This window comes from Periplaneta americana, chromosome 3 (assembly GCF_040183065.1).
Source record: "Periplaneta americana isolate PAMFEO1 chromosome 3, P.americana_PAMFEO1_priV1, whole genome shotgun sequence".
NCBI classification, from domain to species: domain Eukaryota; kingdom Metazoa; phylum Arthropoda; class Insecta; order Blattodea; family Blattidae; genus Periplaneta; species Periplaneta americana.
The window spans coordinates 71,783,519-71,803,246 of record NC_091119.1 but is presented as its reverse complement, the minus strand read 5'-3'; positions in this window follow the sequence as shown (position 1 = coordinate 71,803,246).

Below are 19,728 nucleotides of genomic sequence, written 5' to 3'. Positions count from 1 at the left end.
GGGTTTAACATTCACAATGAAACAGCACTTTATCACTCGTTTCCATTTTCCACTCAGATAAAATTTGTCAAAAATTTGGTTTTTGCGAGATTTTAAGCTTTATAATCATGAATAAATTTTACAAATCCCATCGGATCTCTCTGATTTCTTAAAAATAATGTCAAATTCGTGTGTACACACGCATTTCTATCCAAAGATTCATGTTCGCGACCAGAAATATATGTGTTTGCTAGTGTAATATAAAAATGTAAATAAATAGTCGTGTCTCGGTCTAGAAATGCGTCTTTTCGTCGATACATTAATAAAACCAACAAATTGAATTCGATTGTTCTAATTCTTTCTGAATGGCTTTAACATTCACAATGAAACCGCATTTTATTGCTCGTTTCGATTTTCCACTCATACAAAATTTCCCTAAAAATTTCATTTTTGCGTCATTTTAAGCTGTATAATCATGAATAAAATCTACAAATCCCATCCGATCTCTCTGGTTTCTTAAACAAATGTCAAATTCGTGTGTACACACGCATTTCTATCCAAATATTCATATTCGCGTCCTGAAATATATAAGTTTGCTAGTGTATTGTAAAAAGTGAAAAAATCGTCGTTTCTCTGTCTAGAAATGCGTTTTTTCGTATATACATTAATAAAACATACATATTCCAAGCGATAGTGCTAATTCTTTCTGAATGGCTTTAACATTCACAATGAAACCGCATTTTATCACTAGTTTCGATTTTCCAATCTAACAAAAATTCTCTAAAAATTTGGTTTTTGCGAGAATTTAAAATCTACAAATCCAATCGCATCCCTCTGTTTCTTAAAAAAATGTTAAATTTCTTGTGTACACATGCATTTCTATCCAAAGATTCATGTTCGCTTCCAGAAATATGTGAGTTTGCTTGTGTATGGTAGCTAGTGGAAAAATCGTCGTTTCTCGGGCTAGGAATGCGTTTTGGTGTATACATTAATAAAACCTACAAACTCCAACCGATTGTGCTAATTCTTTCTGAATGGCTTTATCATTCACATTGAGACTCCATTTTATCACTCGTTTTGATTTTCCACTCAACAAAATTACTCTAAATATTTGGATTTTGCGAGATTTTAAGCTATATGATCATGAATAAAACCTACAAATACTATCGGATTTCTCTAGTATCTTAAAAAAATTCCAAATTCCTGTGGACAGACGTATGTCTATCCAAAGATTCATGTTCGCGTCCAGAAAGAGGAGTGTTTCTTAGTGTAAATCGTTAAAGTGGAAAAATCGTTCGTTTCTCTAGCTAGAAATGCGTTTTTTCTAATATACATTAATAACACCTACAAATTCCAACCGATTGCGCTAATTCCTTCTGAATGGGTTTAACACTCACAATGAGACCGCATTTTATCACTCGTCTCGATTTTCCAATGTGACAAAATAGCTCTAAAAATTTGGTTTTTGCGAGATTTTAATCTATATAATCATGAATATAATCTACAAATTCCCATCGGATTTCTCTTGTATTTTAAAACAATGTCAAATTCGTGTGGACACACGTATTTCTATCCAAAGATTCATGTTCGCGTCCGGAAGGAGGTGTGTTTGTTATTGTAAATCGTTAAAGTGGAAATATCGTCGTTTCTCGAGCTAGAAATGCGTTTTTTCGTGTATATATATATATATATATATATATATATATATATATATATATATATATATTAATACAACCTACAAATTGGAACCGATTGTGCTAATTCTTTCAGAATGGGTTTAACATACACAATGAGACCGCATTTTATCACTCGTTTCGATTTTCCAACCATACAAAATTTCTCTAAATATTTGGTTATTGCGACATATTAAGCTATATAATCATGAATAAATCTACAAATCCCATCGGATTTCTCTAGTTTCTTAAAAAAATGTCAAATTCGTGTGGACGCACGTATTTGTATCCAAAGGTTCATGTTCGCGTCCAGAAAGAGGTGTGTTAATAAGTGTAAATGTTAAAGTGGAAAAATCGTCGTTTCTCGAGCTTGAAATGCGTTTTTTCCGTATATTCATTTAAAAAAAACCTACAAATTGCAACCGATTGTGCTAATTCTTTCTGAATGGGTTTCACATTCACAATGAGACCTCATTTTATCACTGGTTTCAATTTTCCACTCAAACAAAATTTTTCTAAAAATTTGGTCTTTGCGAGATTTTAGCTATATAATCATGAATAAAATCTACAAATCCCATCGGATTTCTCTAGTCTCTTAAAAAAATGTCGAATTCGTCCTAAGATTCATGTTCGCGTCCAGAAAGTGGTGTGTTTGTTAGTGTAAATAGTTAAAGTGAAAAAAATCGTCGTTTCTCGAGCTAGAAAAGCTTTTTTTCGTATATACATTAATAAATCCTACAAATTCCAACCGAATGTGCTAATTCTTTCAGAATGGGTTTAACATTCACAATGAGAACACGTTTTATCACTCGTTTCGATATTCCACTCCGTTAAAATTTCTCTAAGAATTTGGTTTTTCGAGATTTTAAGCTATATAGTCATGAATAAAATCTACAAATCCCATCGGATCTCTCTTGTTTCTTAAAAAAATGTCAAATTCGTGTATACACACCCATTCCTATCCAAAGTTTCATGTTCGCATCCAGAAATATTTGCGTTTGCTAGTGTATTGTAAAAAGTGGAAAAATCGACGTTTCTCTGGCTAGAAATATGTTTTTTCGTATATGCATTAATAAAACGTACGAATTGAAAACGATTGTGCTAATTCTTTCTGAATGGCTTTAACATTCACAATGAAACAATATTTTATCGCTCGTTTCGATTTTCCACTCAACAAAATTTCTCCAAAAATTTGGATTTTGCGATATTTTAAGCTATACAATCAAGAATAAAATCTACAAATTCCATCGGATTTTTATAGTTTCTTAAAAAAATGTCAAATTCGTGTGGACGCACGTATTTCTATCCAAAGATGCATGTTCGCGTCCAGAAAGAGATGTGTTTGTAAGTGTAAAGCGTTAAATTGGAAAAATCCTCGTTTCTCGAGCTAGAAATCCGTTTTTTCGTATATGAATTAATAAAACCTCTAAATTCGAACCGATTGTGCTTATTCTTTCTGAATGGGTTTAACATTCACAATGAAACAGCACTTTATCACTCGTTTCGATTTTCAACTCAGATAAAATTTCTCTAAGAATTTGGTTTTTGCGAGATTTTTAAGCTCTATAATCATGAATAAATTCTACAAATCCCATCGGATTTCTCTAGTTTCTTTAAGAAATGTCAAATTCGTGTATACACACTTATTTCTATCCAAAGTTTCTTGTTCGCGTCCAGAAATATATGCGTTTGCTAATCTATTGTAAAAGGTGGAAAAATCGTCGTTTCTCGGAACAGAAATGCGTTTTTTTCGTATATAAATTAATACAACCTATAAATTCCAAGCGATTGTGCTAATTCTTTCTGAATGGCTTTAACATTCTCAATGAAACCGCATTTTATCACTAGTTTCGTTTTTCCATTCACACAAAATTTCTCTAAATATTTGGTTTTTGCGAGCTTTTAAGCCATATAATCATGAATAAAATCAACAAACCCATCGGATCTCTCTGTTTTGTTACAAAAAAAGGTCAAATTCGTGTGTACACACGCATTTATATCCAAAGATTCATGTTCGCGTCCAGAAATGATGTGTATAGTTCCAAAACCCGACATTTGCTTTCTAAGCGGTTTAGAGAAAAAGCCAAAAAACTATCTGTAGTATTTCCAGTGTTGAGATTTGCAGGAAATTTTTATAATAGTCTTTAATAGTAAAGCTGAGGATAAAAGTACATGTTCGAACTAAAATTATGTATTTTTGTAAGAGTTATTAGATTATTAAATATGAACATATCGTGTTTTGGAACTAACTATTGCATATGTCGGATTTTGGAACTAACAATAAAATATATGTCGGATTTTGGATCTGACAATAAAATTTATGTCGAATTTTGGAAATTCTAATAACATTATTTCCCATAAATAATTCGCATTTTATACTAAAAGCTATTAATTTTATTGAATCCATGGAATGTAATAAACAATTGCCATTTATTTATATATATCATCCGAATATTATATTTAACCTTCATTTATTTATTTTATTTTATTTATTTATTTAAATTTAAATATACAGAAGAATATAATTACAAACAAACAAATCCTGAAATTCTCTTCTCCCTGTGAGTCACGGATAGTCAATCTTCTTCATCCTCATCCTCGTTATAAATATGGTCTGTAATATTCTTGCAATATTCCAAAGTTTCCATGTCTCTCCATGTATCTTAAACATTTCTTTAAGTAATGTGTTAACATTACTTAGTTCTTCCTTACAGATTATGCATGTGTTTTTGTGCAAGTGTGATTTTTCCATCCAGGGCACGTTTTCCCCTTTTTCAAAATCCTTTGTACAAATTTACAATTCTTCTATAGTTTTGTTTACCCCTTATCGCAACTCCATTTTTTATTCCCTTATCTTGATTTTTTTACAGAATATCTTCGGACTTCATAATGTTCATCTTCTTTGCCTCCTTCTCAATTCCATAAAAAATTCTATCCGTTGGTATGGAGGAAATGGAGTGACTCATTGTACCTAATTGTTCGATGAAGTCTTTCATAGCATATCACTTTATTTCACATTTCTTGCTACATGTATCCTCTTCTCTTCTTTTTTTACTGGCGGAAGTCCAATTTTTAAATGCCACTTAAATACAAGTCCCACCCAATTCTTTGACACTTGCAAGATTTTTAAGAAAGTTTGTCAGTAAACTGGTAGAACACGACCTGTTCCCATCCTCTGATGTCTCACTGTTCTATTAACAAAATATGTTTTAGGATAATCAGCTGTTGTGTATTCAGTATGAATTCATCTTGAAGCAACTTGTTAGGGACGCTGTAAAACACTTTGTAAAAGTGGTTGATATCACACTGAGTTAGGAAACTTCATTGGTTTATGGGTAAAGTTTTGAGTTCTGAGAGAGTAGTGACCAATAATCAATACAAAAAATTATCAAATACAGGCAAGCATCGCACACTGTAAAGACAAACATTACAGTTAGCATAAAACTTAACTTCCTATCCCTTTTCCGTATTTTGTCTAGTTCTTTGTATCACCGACTCTCCTTCTTCCACGCCCAGGCTCTGAAGGCGAAATCTGTATGTGAGATTCTATGAAAATTTTACTTCTATAAGAAGCTCACACAACACGTCAACACGTTGTAAAAATCTGCACAGCTCTGAAGTACCAATATAGATAGCTTTATTGATATTGTTCACAAAAGTACAAAACTTAATAATTTAACAAAAGATATATATACAAATGTAGTTCTACATAATAAATATACAATTTCCTAAACTAATTAATCTATCGCAAATCTCAATAATTTATTGGTTCAAACTTGCACTTACGTCTTGTTTTAGTGCATGTTTAAACCAATCGTGATAACCCTTAAGACTTTAAACCTTAATTATTTGCTCCTTTTCAAAAATCTAATTGTAATATTTAGGTCTTATTTTACATAATAATTTATTATTCCAATTAGATGATCAGATGTCGACATACTGTAAGTCATGAACCTGAAATAGCTGAATCGGTACATTCCATATGTAGGTTAATCTTTCTTTCTTACAATATTTTCATGTCAGCAGAAACGTTTGCGTAACTTCTACGAAGACTACCGCATGCCTGCTTAAAAACAAGCTTGACAAATTGCTTACATAATCAACCTCAATTTAGTTTCATCATTATGTCGCATGTACTCATTATCGATTCATTTCTATTATGATTTCTATTATGATTTCTATTATGATCTAATAAATTTATTATAATTGCATTCTTATTGAAATTAAAATATCTTAGTTAACCAATTTATAAAGTCAAATTTTCTTCTGAACTTTTACTAATTAATATAACTATCGGAATACCTTAATAACTACCTTAGTTCTCTATTTTCAATTTTTTTTTATTTTATTTTAAAAAACCTTGACGTAATTCTATCTTATTTTCAAAACCTGTCTTCTTACCTTATTTAATTAATAATAAGTTTTTCTGATTTTAGGAAAATTTAATCTTTGCTGATGCCTATCTCTTAGTAGGTAGTTTCGTTCAGTATCTATAGTTTTGATTGAATCTGCTTTATTTCTGTTAGAGTTTCTATTTGTCATTTTACCTCATATTAACTGTTCGTCACCTGCTTCTACTTCATCGGTCGGTATCGCACAGCTCCTCCAAATTGTAGCACTTCCTCTCGCGCACCCCGGACTACCAACGGCATGTGGCATTCTTATTAATTGGTCTTCACTTGCGCTGACTTTGCCGGTTGATCCACAATCGCTTCTCCTTGATGTATTTTCACTTGCGCGCCTCGGACTACCCTCACTGGTCGTTCTCTCAGTCTGTGCCCCAGCTCCCCAAACAGCATCTTCACTCGTTCCAGCTTCTTCTTCCATACAAGGTTTTCCTTCTTCACTCTTCTTTCTTCTAAAGGGATCTGTGAAAACAGTGCTGTCTAGTTTATTTAGGTATGCTCTAATATCATTCACTGCCGTAAGCTCATTAATTCTTCTATTTGTTATTTCTGATTCCTTCTGCCCGCTTGATGAGTTACATTTCTTATCAGTCCTCTCTACGCTTCTAGACTTCCTGTTTCGTGATGCACTTCTGTTTACGTGTGGTGTCGATGATGCTCTATTTCCACAAGTCTCTATTTCGTTATTTCTGTTGTTGCAGCAACTTAATAAATCCTCAGTGAATTGATTATTTAAGGCCTCTACGTTAACTATGTTTCCGTTTATCTTCATTTTATCTTTTACTAAAGTTGCCCTCAATCCTTTACCTCGAGCTTCTTTTAATATTGGAATTAGTTTCTTTCTTTTCTCTCTAATTTCTTTTGCAAAGTCATTTTCTATGAATATATTTGTGCCTTTGAGTTGACGCGTATTGGCAATGATGTGCTCTTTGATAAAGTAACTGTTCAATTTCACAATAATTGGTCTTTTTTTTCCGTTACAGACTCTATACGCGTTATTAATCGCACTTATGTCCAAGTTTAGACTGAAATACTTAGTTAATAATTCTAACACTACGAAACCAGTATCAATTCCTTTTTCATGATTGCGCTCTTTAACACCATAAATTACAATGTTATTAATTCTACTGTCATTTTCCCATTTTTTAACTAATGATTTTAACACCACCAGCTCTTGGATAACCTCCTTTAACTTCTTTTCCACTTCAGTGTATCTGTTTACTAATGTATCTATATCACTTGCTACTTTGTTTAGTAGAAAACTTGCCTTTAGTCTGTCTTCTCTCGTTTCTTTCATATAGTTTATCCATTCTCTTTGAAACACTTCATCACTGTAGACTCTTCCTTCTGTATCTCCAGGACCAGGGTTTAACTCCACATTTCCAATAATCAGTAGAACTGATAAAACAGCTGCGGCCACAAATATGTTGATGCTATCAGACACTATTGCATTTTCACCTTTTGAACATCTGCAACACTGCCCTGCATTGAAGCACCCGATTCGCGCCCTGTAAGAATTTAGGTCGTCGCCCATACCTTCTTCACACGCTAACCTACTTGTATATGCTGCTTACTACACAACCGTTCTCTACGACTGCACTTTGTGAACAAGTACCAATATAATGAAACATATTCTTATTCAGCTAAAGTTCCATTGTCAATTTTCCCAGAAAGTTCCGTGCACTGAAGAATTATGATATTCTAAAAGAAATCACACACTTTCTTTGTCTTGTGCAAAGATGTCGACTTCTGGAACGTTACTGCCTTCATAGTTCACACAATGGAAGTGTAAATGTCGGACTTTGGAATAAGCAGCATATGTCGAGTTTTGGAACAATACCTTAACAAAATAAGTCGGGTTTTGGAAAAAACTCCATATTTTTAAGCTTGATTTATGTTAGAAATATCGAGTTTTTGAGGATGAAATAGTGGTTTTCTAATGTATTTCAACCCAAAGATATAAGAAATGATCGTAATTCATTTTTCATAAAAATGGCAGATGTCGACTTTTGGAACTATACAACTCAAATATATGCGTTTGCTAGTGTATTGTAAAAATTGGAATAAATCGTCGTTTCTCGGGCTAGAAATAGTTTTTTCGTATATATAATAATAAAACCTACAATTTGGAACGGATTGTACTAATTATTTCTGAATGTGTTTAAGATTCACAATGAAACAGCATTTTATCACTCTTTTCGATTTCCTCTCTGATAAAATTTCTATAAAAATCTGTTTTTTTGCGATATTTTTAGCCTTCTAATCATTAATAAAATCTACAAATCCCATCGGATCTCTCTGGTTTCTTAAAAAAAATGTCAAATTCGTGTGTACACACGCATATTATATCCAAAGATTCACGTTCGCGTCCAGAAATATATGCGTTTGCTAGTGTATTGTAAAAATGTAAATAAATCGTTGTTTCTAGGGCTAGAAATGGGTTTTTTCGTAGATACATTAATAAAACCTACAAATTGAAACCTATTGTGGTAACTCTTTCCGAATGGGTTTAACATTCACAATGAAAGAGCATTTTATCACTCCTTTCGATTTTCCACTAATATAAAATTTCTCGAATAATTTGTTTTTTTTTTTTTTTTTTTTTTTTGCGAGATTTTAGCCTATATAATCATGAATAAAATCTACAAATCCCATTGGATTTCTCTACTTTCTTTAAAAAATGTCTAATTCGCTTGTACACACATATTTCTATCCAAAGATTCATGTTCGTGCCCAGAAATATATGCGTTTGCTAGTGTATGGTAATAAGTGGAAAAATCGTCGTTTCTCGGGTTAGAAATGCGTTTTTTTCGTATATACATCTAAAAAACTACAAATTGAAACAGATTGTGCTAATTCTTTCTGAATGGCTTTAACATTCACAATGAAGCCGCATTTTCTCACTCGTTTCGATTTTCCACTCAGATAAAATTTTTCTAAATATTTGGCTTTTGGGAGATTTTAAGCTATATAATCATGAATAAAATCTACAAATCCCATCGGATTTCTCTGGTTTCTTAAAAAATGTGAAATTCGTGTCTACACACGTGTTTCTATCGAAAAATAATGTTCGCGTCCACAAATATTTGCGTTTTTTTGTGTATGGTAATAAGTGGAAAAATCGTCGTTTCTCGGGCTATAAATGCGTTTTTCGAATATGCATTAATAAAACCTACAAATTCCAAGCGATAGTGCTAATTTTTTCTGCTTGGCTTTAACATTCACAATGAAACAGCATTTTATCACTCGTTTCGATTTTCCACTCAGATAAAATTTCTCTAAAAATTTGGTTTCTCCGAGAATTTAAGCTCTATAATCCTGAATAAATTCTACAAATCCCATGGGATTTCTCTGGTTTCTTAAAAAAATGTCAAATTAGTGTGTACACACGTATTTCTATCCAAAGATTCATATTCACGTCCAGAAATATTTGCGTTTGTTTGTGTATGGTAATAAATGGAAAAATCGTCGTTTCTCGGGCTAGAAATGCGCTTTTCGTATATACATTAATAAAACCTACAAATTGAAACCGATTGTGCTAATTCTTTCTGAATGGCTTCAACATTCACAATCAAACCGTATGTTATCTCTCGTTTAGATTTTTCACCCATACAAAATTTCTCTAAAAATTTGGTTTTTGCGAGATTTTAAAATCTACAAATCCCTTCGCATTACTCTGTTTTCTTAAAAAAAAATGTCAAATTCATGTGTACACACTCATTTCTATCCAATGATTCATGTTCGCGTCCAGAAATATATGCGTTTGCTCGTGTATTGCAAAAAGTAGAAGAATCGTCGTTTTCGGGCTAGAAATGCGTTTTTTCGTAAATACATTAATAAAACTTACAAGTTCAAACGATTGTGCTAATTCTTTCTGAATGGGTTTAACATTAACAATGAAACAGCTTTTTATCACTCGTTTCGATTTTTCACTCTGATAAAATTTCTCTAAAAATTTGGTTTTTGCGAGATTTTAAGCTATATAATCCTGAATAAAAGCTACAAATCCCATCGGATCTCTCTGTTTTCTTAGAAAATGTCAAATTCGTGTGTACACACGCATTTCTATCCAAAGATTCATGTTCGCGTCCAGAAATATATGCGTTTGCAAGTGTATTGTAAAAATGTAAATAAATCTTCTTTTCTCGGGGTAGAAAGGCGTTTTTTCGTAGATAAATTAATCAAACCTACAAATTGAAACCAATTGTGCTAATTCTTTCTGAATGGGTTTAACATTCACAATGAAACAGCATTTTATCACTCATTTTGATTTTCCACTCAGATAAAATATTTCGAAATATTTGGTTTTTGCGAGATTTTAAGCTATATAATGTTGAATAAAATCTGCAAATCCTCTCAGATTTCTCTAGTCAAATTTGTGTGTACACACGTATTTCTATCCAAAGTTTCTTGTTCGCGTCCAGAAATATATGCGTTTCCTAGTGTATTGTAAAAGGTGGAAAAATCGTTGTGTCTCGGGCCAGAAATGCGTATTCTTCGTATATACACATTCCAAGCGATTGTGCTAATTTTTTCTGAATGGCTTTAACATTCACAATGAAACCGCATTTTATCACTCGTTTCGATTTTCCACTCCTACAAAATTTCTCAAAAAATTTGGATTTTTGCGAGAATTTGTGCTATATAATCATGAATAAAATCTACAAATCCCATCGGATTTCTCTAGTTTCTTTAAAAAATATCAAATTCGTGGGTACACACGTATTTCTATCCAAAGATTCATGTTCGCGTCCAAAAATAAATGCGTTTGCAAGTATATGGTAATTAGTGGAAAAATCGTCGTTTCTCGGGCTTCAAATGCCTTTCTTCGTATATACATTAATAAAACCTACAAATTCCAACCGATTATGCTAATTCTTTCATAATGGCTTTAACATTCACAATGAAACCGCATTTTATCACTCGTTTCTACTTTCCACTCATACAGAATTTCTCTAAATATTTGGTTTTTGCGAAATTTTAAGCTATATAATCACGAGTAAAATTTACAAATCCCATCTGATCTCTCTGTTTTCCTTAAAAAACTTCAAATTCGTGTGTACACACGCATTTCTATCCTAAGATTCATGTTTGAGTCCAGAAATATATGCGTTTGCTAGTGTAATGTAAAAAGTGGAATAAATCGTCGTTTCACGGGCTAGAAATGCGTTATTTCGTATATACATTAATAAAACTTACTAATTGACATCGATTGTGCTAATTCCTTCTGAATTTCTTTAACATTCACAATGAAGCCACATTTTCTCACTCGTTTCGATTTTCCACTCTTATAAATTTTCTCTAAAAATTTGGTTTTTGCGAGATTTTGAGCTATATAATCATGAATAAAATCCACAAATCCCATCGGATTCCTCTAGTTTCTTAAAGAAATGTCAAATTCCTGTATACACACCCATAATCTATCCAAAGATTCTTGTTCGCGTCCAGAAATATATATGCGTTTTCTAGTGTATTGTAAAAATGTACATACATCGTCGTTTCTCGTGCTAGAAATGCGTTTTTTCGTATATAAATTAATAAAACCCACAATTTCCAAGCGATTGTGATAATTATTTCTGAATGGCTTTAACATTCACAATGAAACCGCATTTTATCGCTCGTTTCGAATTTCCACTCACACAAAATTTCTCTAAAAATTTGGTTTCTGCGAGATTTTGAAATCTTCAAATCCCATCGCATCTCTCTGTTTAAAAAAAAAAAAAAGGGTCAAATTCGTGTGTACACACGCATTTCTAACCAAAGATTCATGTTCGCGCCCAGAAATATATGCGTTTGCTCGTGTATTCCAAAATGTGCAAAAATCGTCGTTTTCGGGCTAGAAATGCGTTTCTTCGTATATACATTAATAAAACCTACAAATTGAAACCGATTGTGCTAATTCTTTCTGAATGGGTTCAACATTCACAATGAAAGAGCATTTTATCACTCGTTTCGATTTTCCACTCTGAAAAAATTTCTCTAAAAATTTGGTTTTTGCGAGATTTAAGCTCTATAATCATGAATAAAATCTACAAATCCCATCGGATCCCTCTGCTTTCAAAAAAAAATGCCAAAATCGTGTGTACACACGCATTTCTATCCTAAAATTCATGTTCGCGCCCAGATATATATGCGTTTTCTAGTGTATTGTAAAAATGTATATACATCGTCGTTTCTCGTGCTAGAAATGCGTTTTTTCGTAGATACATTAATAAAACCTACAAATTGAAACCGATTGTGCTAATTCTTTCTGAATGGCTTTAACATTCACAATGAAACCGCTTTTTATCGCTCGTTCCGATTTTCCACTCATACAAAATGTCTCTAAAAATTTTTTTTTGCGAGATTTTAAGCTATATAATCATGAATAAAATCTACAAATCTCATCGGATCTCCATGGTTTCTGAAAAAAGTGTCAAATTCGTGTGTACACACGCATTTCTATCTAAATTTTCACGTTCGCGTCCAGAAATATATGCGTTTGATACTGTATTATAAAAAGTGGAAAAATCGTCGTTTCTCTGGCAAGAAATGCGTTTTTTCGTATACACAATAATAAAACCTACAAATTGAAACCGATTGTGCTAATTCCTTCTCAATAGGTTTAAAATTCACAATGGAACAGCATTTTATCACTCGTTTCGATTTTACACTCATATAAAATTTCTCTAAAAATTTTGGTTTTTGCGAGATTTTAGGCCATATAATCTTGAATAAAATCTACAAATCCCATCGGATTTCTCTAGTTTCTTAAAAAAATTTCAATTTCGTGTGTAGACATGTATTTCTATCCAGAGATTCATGTTCGGCTCCAGAAATATTTGCGTTTGCTTGTGTATGGTAATAAGTGGAAAAATAGCTGTTTCTCGGGCTAGAAATGCGTTTTTTTTCGGATATACATTAATAAAACCTACAAATTCCAACCGATTGTGATAATTCTTTCTGAATGGGTTTAACATTCACAATGAGACCGCAATATTCCGCCTGTGAAACTGAATAAAACAATCATCCCGTTTATCTCTACCGTCAAAAATCTCGGAGTACATTTCGAATCTAATCTCAATTGGGATACGCATATTAAATATACATGTAAGAAGGCATTCTCTATTCTCCATTCACTAAAAAGATTGTATCATTATCCATCTAAATTAAAACAGACGCTGGTACAGACACTCATTCTACCTCACTTCGATTATTGCGACGTTTTGTTCAGTGATCTCAGGATTGATTCCGCTCAGAAACTACAGCGTGTTCATAACGCGTGCGTCCGCTTCATTTGTAATGTTCGATACTATGATCATATCTCACCTTCTTTCAAGAAGTTATCATGGCTTAGGTTACATGAGAGGAGAAATCTGCACTCGCTTTCTCTCTTATATCGAATTATGCACTCTTCATCCCCCTATTATTTATTCGTTCGATTTCATACTCTCTCTCGCTATCATAATATTAATACTCGATCACAACGCGATAACACGCTAGAAATTCCACTTCACGCAACGTCTCTGTATTCCTCATCCTTCACTGTTGCTACCTCTCGTCACTGGAACTCTCTGCCGCCTGAAGTCAAGGGCTGCCGAACATTGAATTCTTTCAAATCAAAGTTAGAAAATTATCTTATGACGAGTTGCCAAACTAACTTACTATTATGACAAGTGTTGTATTGCATGTTTCCACGTTTTCACATTTTTTTTATGTTCTAATGATATTCAACTTATTTTATATTTTTGTTTTCATATTTTCCGATAATGTTATATCTCTAATGTGATAAGTTGAGCTATATATAATCTTAATTTTCCTTATTGTGTGTACTTAGAAATATTGTATTCACTGTATACTTTGTACTGCACTATTTTATTACTACTATTATTATTATTATTATTATTATTATTATTATTATTATTATTATTATTATTATTATTATCATCATCATTATTACTATTCTTATTTTTTTATTATTATTATTATTATTATTATTATTATTATTATTATTATTATGAATAATTGTCTTTTTTTTGTATGCCTCATTTATTTTGACCTGCTGTTCACATATTATTATGCTTTTTTCTTTCTTTCTGTATGTTATATATTATGTCGAATTTGTTCTTATTTGTTGTTTATTTTTTATTATTATTATTATCTTATTCAATTTTGTGCGTAAAATTGTAGTGTAATTTGTAAATTTGTAGTGTTTTTGTAACGCAGTCTTTACTCCTGGTTGAGTGTTAGAGAAGGCCGTATGGCCTTAACTCTGCCAGGTTAAATAAATCATTATAATTATTATTATTATTATTATTATTATTATTATTATTATTATTATTATTTTATCACTCGTTTCAATTTTCCACTCTGACAAAATTTCTCTAAAAATTTGGTTTTTGCGAGATTTTAAGATATATAATCAGGAATAAACTCTACAAATCCCATCCGATTTCTCTAGTTTTTTTTAAAAAAATGTCAAATTCGTGTGTACACACGTATTTCAATCCAAAGGTTCTTGATCGCGTCCAGAAATATATGCGTTTCCTAGTGTATGGTAATAAGTGGAAAAATTGTCGTTTCTCTGTCTAGAAATGCGTTTTTTCGTATGTACATTAATAAAACCTACAAATTCCAAGCCATTGTGCTCATTCTTTCTGAATGGCTTTAACATTCACAATGAAACCACATTTTATCACTCGTTTCGATATTCCACTCCTACAAAATTCTCTAAAAATTTGGTTTTTGCGAGATTTTAAAATCTACAAATCCATTCGCATTTCTCTGTTTTCTTAAAAAAAAGGTCAAATTGATATGTACACCCGCAATTCAATCCGAAGTTTCATGTTCGCGTCCAGAAATATATGCGTCTGCTAGTGTGTTGCAAAAAGTGGAAAAATCGTCGTTTCTCGTGCTAGAAATGGGTTTTTTCATATATACATTAATAAAACCTACAAATTGAAACCGATTGTGCTAATTCTTTCTGAATGGGTTTAACATTCACAATGATACAGCATTTTATCACTCGTTTCGATTTTCCACTCATATAAAATTTCTGTAAAAATTTGGTTTCTGCGAGATTTTAGGCCATATAATCATGAATAAAATCTACATATCCCATCGGATCTCTCTAGTTTCTTAAAAAAATGTCAAATTCGTGTGTACACACGTATTTCTATCCAAAGATTCATGTTCGCGTCCAGAAATATCTGCGTTTGCTAGTTTATGGTAATAAGTGGAAAAATCGTCGTTTCTGGGGCTAGAAATGCGTTTTTTCGTATTGGCATTAATAAAACCTACAAATTGAAACCTATTGTGCTAATTCTTTCTGAATGGCTTTAACATTCAAAATGAAACAGTATTTTATCACTCGTTTCGATTTAACACTCAGATAAAATTTCTCCAAAAATTTGGTTTTTGCGAGATTTTAAGCTATATAATCATGAATAAAATCTACAAATCCCATCGGATTTCTCTAGCTTCTTAAAGAAACGTCAAATTCGTGTGTACCGACATATTTCTATCCAAAGATTCTTGTTCGCGTCCAGAAATATATGCGTTTCCTAGTGTATGGTAATAAGTTGAAAAATTGTCGTTTCTCTGTCTAGAAATGCGTTTTTTCGTATATACATTAATAAAACCTACAAATTCCAAGCCATTGTGCTAATTCTTTCTGAATGGCTTTAACATTCACAATGAAACCACATTTTATCGCTCGTTTCGATTTTCCACTCGTACAATATTTCTCTAAAAATTTGGTTTTTGCGAGATTTTAAGCTATATAATCATGAATAAAATCTACAAATCCCATCGGATCTCTCTGGTTTCTTAAAAAAATGTCAAATTCGTGTGACACACTCATTTCTATCCAAAGTTTCATGTTCGCGTCCAGAAAAATATGCGTTTGCTAGTGTATTGTAAAAAGTGGAAAAATCGTCGTTTCTCGGCCTAGAAATGCGTTTTTTCGTATATACGTTAATAAAACCTACAATTTGAAACAGATTGTTCTAATTCTTTCTGAATGGGTTCAACATTCACAATGAAACAGCATTTTGTCACTCGTTTCGATTTTCCACTCCTATAAAATTTCTGTAAAAATTTGGTTTCTGCGAGATTTTAGGCCATATAATCATGAATAAAATCTACAAATCCCATCGGATTTCTCTAGTTTCTTTAAAAAAACATCAAATTCGTGTGCACACACGTATTTCTATCCAAAGAATCATGTTCGCGTCCAGAATAATATGCGTTTGCTTGTGTATGGTAATAAGTGGAAAAATCGTAGTTTCTGGGGCTAGAAATGCGTTTTTTCGCATATACATTAATAAAATTCACAAATTCCAACCGATTGTGCTAATTCTTTCTGAATGGCTTTAACATTCACAATGAAACAACATGTTGTCACTCGTTTCGATTTTCCACTCAGATAAAATGTCTATAAAAAATTGATTTTTGCGAGGTTTTAAGCTATATAATCATGATTAAAATCTACAAATCCCATCGGATCTCTCTGGTTTCTTTAAAAAATGTCAAATTCGTATGTACGTACGCATTTCTATCCAACGATTCTTGTTCACGTCCAGAATTATATACGTTTGCTAGTGTATTGTGAAAAGTGGAATCAATCGTCGTTTCTCGGGATAGAAATGCGTTTTTCGTATATACATTAAAAAAACATACAAATTCCAAGCGATTGTGCTAATTCTTTCTGAATGGCTCTAACATTCACAATGAAACCAGATTTTATCGCTCGTTTCGATTTTCCACTCATACAATATTTCTCTAAAAATTTGGTTTTTGCGAGATTATAAGCAATATAATCATGAATAAAATCTACGAATCCGATCGGATATCTCTGGTTTCTTAAAAAAAATGTCAAATTCGTGTGTACACACGCATTTCTATCCAAAGTTTCATGTTCGCGTCCAGAAAAATATGCGTTTGCTAGATTATTGTAAAAAGTGGAAAAATCGTCGTTTCTCGGCCTAGAAATGCGTTTTTTCGTATATACATTAATAAAACCTACAAATTGAATCCGATTGTGCAAATTCTTTCTGAATGAGTTTAACATTCACAATGAAACAGCATTTTGTCACTCCTTTCGATTTTCCACTCCTATAAAATTTCTGTAAAAATTTGGATTTTGCGAGATTTTAGGCTATATAATCTTGAATAAAATATACAAATCCCATCGGACCTCTCTAGTTTCTTAAAAAATATCAAATTCGTGTGTAGACACGTATTTCTATCCGAAGATTCATGTTCGCGTCCAGAAATATATGCGTTTGCTTGTGTATGGTAATAAGTGGAAAAATCGTCGTTTCTGAGGCTAGAAATGCTTTTTTCGCATATACATTAATAAAATTCACAATTTCCAACAGATTGTGCTAATTCTTTCTGAATGGCTTTAACATTCACAATGAAAGAACATGTTGTCACTCGTTTCGATTTTCCACTCAGATAAAATTTTCTAAAAAAATTGGTTTTTGCGAGATTTTAAGCTATATTATCATGAATAAAATCAACAAATCCTATCGCATTTCTCTAGTCAAATTCGTGTGTACACACGTATTTCTATCCAAAGATTCTTGTTCGCGTCCAGAAATATATGCGTTTCCTAGTGTATTGTAAAAAGTGGAAAAACCGTCGTTTCTCGGGCCAGAACTGCGTTTTCTTCGTGTAAATTAATAAAACCTACACATTCCAAGCGATTGTGCTAATTCTTTCTGAGTGGCTTTAACATTCAAAATGAAACCGTATTTTATCACTCGTTTCGATTTTCCACTCCTACAACATTTCTCTAAGAGTTTGGTTTTTGCGAGAATTAAGCTATATAATCAGGAATAAACTCTACAAATCCCATCCGATTTCTCTAGTTTTTTTTAAAAAAATGTCAAATTCGTGTGTACACACGTATTTCAATCCAAAGGTTCTTGATCGCGTCCAGAAATATATGCGTTTCCTAGTGTATGGTAATAAGTGGAAAAATTGTCGTTTCTCTGTCTAGAAATGCGTTTTTTCGTATGTACATTAATAAAACCTACAAATTCCAAGCCATTGTGCTCATTCTTTCTGAATGGCTTTAACATTCACAATGAAACCACATTTTATCACTCGTTTCGATATTCCACTCCTACAAAATTCTCTAAAAATTTGGTTTTTGCGAGATTTTAAAATCTACAAATCCATTCGCATTTCTCTGTTTTCTTAAAAAAAAGGTCAAATTGATATGTACACCCGCAATTCAATCCGAAGTTTCATGTTCGCGTCCAGAAATATATGCGTCTGCTAGTGTGTTGCAAAAAGTGGAAAAATCGTCGTTTCTCGTGCTAGAAATGGGTTTTTTCATATATACATTAATAAAACCTACAAATTGAAACCGATTGTGCTAATTCTTTCTGAATGGGTTTAACATTCACAATGATACAGCATTTTATCACTCGTTTCGATTTTCCACTCATATAAAATTTCTGTAAAAATTTGGTTTCTGCGAGATTTTAGGCCATATAATCATGAATAAAATCTACATATCCCATCGGATCTCTCTAGTTTCTTAAAAAAATGTCAAATTCGTGTGTACACACGTATTTCTATCCAAAGATTCATGTTCGCGTCCAGAAATATCTGCGTTTGCTAGTTTATGGTAATAAGTGGAAAAATCGTCGTTTCTGGGGCTAGAAATGCGTTTTTTCGTATTGGCATTAATAAAACCTACAAATTGAAACCTATTGTGCTAATTCTTTCTGAATGGCTTTAACATTCAAAATGAAACAGTATTTTATCACTCGTTTCGATTTAACACTCAGATAAAATTTCTCCAAAAATTTGGTTTTTGCGAGATTTTAAGCTATATAATCATGAATAAAATCTACAAATCCCATCGGATTTCTCTAGCTTCTTAAAGAAACGTCAAATTCGTGTGTACCGACATATTTCTATCCAAAGATTCTTGTTCGCGTCCAGAAATATATGCGTTTCCTAGTGTATGGTAATAAGTTGAAAAATTGTCGTTTCTCTGTCTAGAAATGCGTTTTTTCGTATATACATTAATAAAACCTACAAATTCCAAGCCATTGTGCTAATTCTTTCTGAATGGCTTTAACATTCACAATGAAACCACATTTTATCGCTCGTTTCGATTTTCCACTCGTACAATATTTCTCTAAAAATTTGGTTTTTGCGAGATTTTAAGCTATATAATCATGAATAAAATCTACAAATCCCATCGGATCTCTCTGGTTTCTTAAAAAAATGTCAAATTCGTGTGACACACTCATTTCTATCCAAAGTTTCATGTTCGCGTCCAGAAAAATATGCGTTTGCTAGTGTATTGTAAAAAGTGGAAAAATCGTCGTTTCTCGGCCTAGAAATGCGTTTTTTCGTATATACGTTAATAAAACCTACAATTTGAAACAGATTGTTCTAATTCTTTCTGAATGGGTTCAACATTCACAATGAAACAGCATTTTGTCACTCGTTTCGATTTTCCACTCCTATAAAATTTCTGTAAAAATTTGGTTTCTGCGAGATTTTAGGCCATATAATCATGAATAAAATCTACAAATCCCATCGAATTTCTCTAGTTTCTTTAAAAAAACATCAAATTCGTGTGCACACACGTATTTCTATCCAAAGAATCATGTTCGCGTCCAGAATAATATGCGTTTGCTTGTGTATGGTAATAAGTGGAA